The sequence below is a fragment of the Oryx dammah genome, unplaced genomic scaffold, assembly GCF_014754425.2.
Source record: "Oryx dammah isolate SB20612 unplaced genomic scaffold, SCBI_Odam_1.1 HiC_scaffold_28, whole genome shotgun sequence".
In the NCBI taxonomy this organism is placed as follows: Eukaryota; Metazoa; Chordata; class Mammalia; order Artiodactyla; family Bovidae; genus Oryx; species Oryx dammah.
In genome coordinates this window covers 81888910-81894221 of record NW_024070212.1, presented here as the reverse complement: position 1 = coordinate 81894221, position 5312 = coordinate 81888910, and the positions used below count along the sequence as shown (strand labels likewise).

The following is a 5312-nucleotide window of genomic DNA, read 5'->3' as shown; positions in this document are numbered from 1 at the left end:
CTGTGTAGTTACTGAAGACTCTGCCTTAAATGGAAGGAAGGAGAGCTTCTAAGTCATTAGTAGATTAATCCTCTTCCTTGGTTTTTAGAGAATAAAAGGCAGTGTGTTTTTAATGAACAAATTTTATTTGATTTTGAAGCACTTTCTCCATATAAGGTAAATGTCCTATTCAAAGTTCTCTCTTCCTTTTTACATACAGCAAATCTAATCCTCTTTCAACATACACCTGAAAGTCATAGCGTTTTATATATTAAAAACAATTCAAGGTTCTTCGCATCAGAAACAATCCTGCTTGTATCCACTTAACTCATATAAATATTTAGCAAGGTCAGCAAAGATGCTTCTGAAATTTTTCCTTTCAATTATTTCTTAAGGTCAGTAATCTAAAATCTCCAAAGCATGATATGTTTTTACAACAAAAGACAAATACATAAAGAAAATTAAAAGCAAAAATTAGAACTGCCTTGTTCATGTGCTTTTGAGTAGTTAGGAAAATGTGTCAGGATCTGATAGTTTCTGCTTGAAAAGTAAATGTAATAAAAGAGCCAAAACCAAGCATGACTCATCCCCCCAGGACAGAGTCAAAGAATATAGTGGTGTGGACTCTTACATGCAGCGTAAGATGGAATTCCTGTATTTACAGAGAAAATCTAGGGATTACAGGGGGTTGGAGTAAGGTAAAGGGGCGTTCGATTGCTCTGCATAGATGTTGGGAAGAATTTGAGGAAGACTTTTTGTTTCTGAGAGGAAGGGGGAATGGGAGAATGAAGGGGACACTGGACAAGCAGGAGGAGGACTAGTAGAAAACTTAAGATCGAGTCTAAGTTTTCTTTTTATCTAGCTTTATTTCTTTATCTCCCACTTATCTTAGTGAACTTCCTTTTGCCACATACATAGAGGTCTATGGTGAATTATATATCCATATATATATGTACACATTTGTGTGCATCATTATATAAACACACATATGTATGTGTATTATATATACACATGTATATGTACATCACAGACTTGTCATGGCCAAGGGGCTTTTGTAACTTAATGACGCTATTAGACATCCTGTTCAGGGCCACCCAAGATGGATGGGTCATAGTGAAGCATTCTGACAAATTGTGGTCCACTGGAGGAGGAAATGGCAACCCGCTTCAGTATCCTTGCCATAAGAATCCCATGAATAGTATGAAAAGGCAAAAAGATATGACTCCAGAAGATGAGCCCCGAGGTTGAAAGGTGCCCGATACTGCTACTGGAATGAGATGGTTAGATATCATCACCAAATCAAAGAACACGAATTTGACCAAACACTGGGAGATAGTGGAGGACAGGAGCCTGACTGCCAACACGGCTTAGTAACTGAACGAGAAAACCAAAATGAAGAAAAGAAAGAATTTTTAAATTCTTTGGGGGTTGATGCCAAAATGAAGGAGAGAAATGACCAGTCACAAAGAGGCATAATGGGAAATAAGAACTGAGTGGAAATATGTGACTGGATTCAAAGGTGACTATAAGAAGTTAAAGTCCCTGAGAATTTTCACAAATGCTTAGGAGGGCACTAGACTTTCCCATGAGGCATAGAACATGGTTCAGGTTAATCTTAGGAAGATATCAAGGGATAAGGAAGCCTCAGATAACAAAGCATCTATATGCTATGATTTCCCCCCAAACTCAGAGATCTAAGCACTCAACTAACTAGGGATGGGTCACATTGATGACACAAAAGGAAGGTCTTTGTTGTTTATTATATAAATAACACAAGTAATAGAATTTACAGAAATAAAATGATTGAAGATAAGACCAGAAAACAGAGAGGCGTAAAAATGTGGAATAGTAGCCTTTCAAATCATGGTAGAAATAGGAAGGAAAGAGTTCAAGAGGGCAATCGTGAATGGTGATAAGTTGACTATAGATAGACTTGGGCAGAGAAGGTCCAGGTTGAATAAAATCTGCATATTCTGTATACAAAAAAAATGGATTAATACCATATATTACTTCATTCTGTAGACACATCCTTTGTAAATAGAGCTAGAAACTGTAATTATATATAAAATATCTTACATGCTCTTTAATATTTAATTAGCCTCCCCATTGGAAATCAACCACGTAGAAAAGAAACGCTTTCTCAATAGGTTAATATTAATTACTTAACAAGCCTGGCATTGATATTTATGGAATACTTAAGAAACAAGCATTCATGAAGTGGAAGCATGTTCATCTGTCTACTGGGAGGTTTATAGCATTTTTCAAAGTGTCAAATTCACTTTGCGCTCTGCCTCTTTATGTTGTAAAAATTTGAAATTACTGTTGATTTGAAGGCTCTTCAAAGACTCTTTTTTTATCCCTAGCTGAGAAAAAAATTGAAATGGATTAATCTGGTATTCTTTAAGTATGTCATTTCTTAATCGTGCAAAAAGAAGATGATAAACATATGAGGAAAGGAAATCTAATGGAGTAGAAGAATCAGTGTATGATAGTCAAAGACACAAAAGTAAAAATTATTTAAAGGCAGCCACCAGCCTCAAGAGAAATGGAGGAGGAAGTTCAGTATCTGATGTGATTTGAAGAATGTTAGAAAAGATGCCACATGGATAGAATGACCCTGTTAGAACTACAAAAATGTGGTACTTAATAGCCCCTGTGCTGCAAGTATTCATCAGCTCATTCATTCTTTCAGCAATGTACATCTGATCCTCTCTCTGTCCTGCCTTGGCCTGGATGCTGGGACACAAGGGGATATCTGGGATACCAATTAATAAAACCAGTCTCCATCCTTAACACCTCAGACTCCAGTTGGGGAAACACACAAGTAAGAAACAATTGTAGTGACTTCCCTGGTGGTTCAATGGCTAAGACTCTGTGCTCTCAATGCAGGGGGTCCAGGTTCAATCCCTGGTCAGGGAACTAGAACCCACATACCACAACCAAGAGTTTGTGTGGCTCAACTAAGATCAAAGATTCCATGTGCCTCAACTAAGACCAGGCATGGTCAAATAAATTAATACTAAAGAGAAAAGAAAAGAAACAGTTGTAGTTTTCTGTGCTCACTGTACCACAGAGAGAAATAGCGGTGAGAACAGGAATTCTAGATAAGGAGTGACAAATTTGTATGTAAATGTATGTTAAATATAAAGTAAATACACATCTCAAAATAGTTTTCTCCCTTAGTACTTGAAAATTATTTGATTAATCATGTTGTGAGAGCTTGTGTGGAAGAATGAAAGGTACCCTAGACCCCAAAGCAGTTCTGATTTTAGCTGTGTTCCTGACCAGCCCTGGACTTCTGGCAAGTCCTGCAAAGCCTCGGAGCTTTGGTGGCCTCCTTTATAAAGTCAGAGCATTTGTCCTGATGATCTATAAGCTACTTGCTGAGCTTGACGTCTAAGAAGCTTCATTTAAAATGCTAATGTTATCCTCAAAGAGTGATGCATGAAGCCAATGGGACTTTATTGTGCATTAGTTAATTAAATTTGCTAGCCAGTCACCTTCCAGAGCCCTGAGAGAAAGGGACACAGGTAGGATTCATCTCAAAAATGGGACAAAGGGCCCTAGATTTGGGTGGGTATGCCTGGAAAATCCCATGGACAGAGGAGCCTGGTGGGCTGCAGTCCATGGGGTCGCAAAGAGTCGGACACAACTGAGCGACTTCACTTTTACTTTCATGCATTGGAGAAGGAAATGGCAACCCACTCCAGTGTTCTTGCCTGGAGAATCCCAGGGACGGGGAAGCCTGGTGGGCTGCCGTCTATGGGGTCGCACAGAATCGGACACGACTGGAGCAACTTAGCAGCAGCAGCAGAAAATAGGAGATCTGGGCAAATAGAAGCAATGGAAAGCATTCAGGCTGAGCAGGATGTATCAGGAGGAAGGAGAGCCGCAGATAACATTTTTAACATGTTATAGGAAAGTGTTTCAACTTTGTTTTCAGGATAAAGCATTAGAACATGCATATGTGATCGACTATAAACAGTGACAGACTATCTGCTTCAGAAAGACTTAGGGCAACTCCTGGTTGAAAGAGGTCACTCAGGGATGTGTCTTCAGGGCACACTGGCACCACATTAGCACAACTACTCTTAACTGGATTGTGGAATGAATGAATATGCAGGGGGAATGAGGGTGAGATTATAGGGGGAAATTAAGGATCTACCCAAGTAACCTCTTGATACCAAGACTGACCAAAGAGGAAGAGGACAACTGAAAGTCCTCTTCCTTCCCTTTGCAATGCTCCCTCCAAATCACTTCTTTCCATTAACTCTTCACCTCACTACAGTTTATCTCCTATTGTGCATAAAGCAACAGAAACTAACATAGGCATCCAAGTTTTTTTTGCTTTTGTTTGTCTTTCAACATACTGAATAGTATCCATTCTCACCTCGTTGAAAAACTACATCTCTCAGACTCTCTTGCAGTCAAGGTTCTGTATGCAAATTAGGTTCTGCCAATTAATACATTCACAAAAATTTGGGAAGCTACATATGGAGCAGAGGCAATCTTCTTGTCATTATTTCTGCTAACAAGCAAGATCATGAAAGGAAGACTCGAGTGTCGAAAAGCAGGAGGCAAGGATGACCAGACTGTGTCTGGTTATCACCTTCATCCTTTATGGGTTTCAAGAAAATTTCAACAGTGACAGAGGAAGTGTCTTCCTAACCTCAAATACCTGATCTCTGAGTAGCATCTATGATATGCACACTGAAATCAATGGTGCCGGTGGTGGTTTCCTGATCCACACTACTCTAGCATTTGCAACTGTTTTTAAAGCACTCAATTTTCTATGTAAAATCCCTTTTTGTTTAAAATCCCTAGGGTATTTTCTGTCTCCTACACTGAGCCCTAATACAGTCTGTGAAACTCGAGGTTGTTATAGACAAACTGACCCTCAGCAATAAGAATTTGGGGGTGGATATCTTGATTTGGTTGGATCCAAAGGTAGAGATGATTCATTTCCCACTAAGAAACGGGAACTGGCAGTCCATGAGAGTTACAAATAGAGCTAACTTAAATATCACATTTTTGGACCCATATTAAGTATCTACTGAAGGCAAGCCTCTTGATGGATTAGTATGCTTGAAATGGGACAGGAAAGGACAATGGGTCAAGCTGGATACTTCTGAAGCTCTGAAGAGCTTAAAGAAAAGCATTATAAACTCAGGCCTTACATTTCTTTGAATTCTACAATCTAGGCAAGATTAGAAAATTTGAGAGTTAGTATAACTGCTATTAAACAATACGCAGTCTGTTAAAGACTGTGGAGCTGACATATCCAAATGAGATACCAAGGCTGCTTATGTGACTTTTGAACTGAAATTGAATCC

General features: G+C 39.0%; 1 non-coding gene across 1 annotated transcript; it reads left to right on the top strand.

The window, feature by feature from the left end:
• Window positions 1-2825: 2825 nt before the first annotated feature.
• On the top strand, window positions 2826-2898 carry TRNAE-CUC. The gene has a single exon. It is a non-coding gene; the product is annotated as a tRNA-Glu (tRNA).
• The last annotated feature ends 2414 nt before the right edge of the window (window positions 2899-5312 follow it).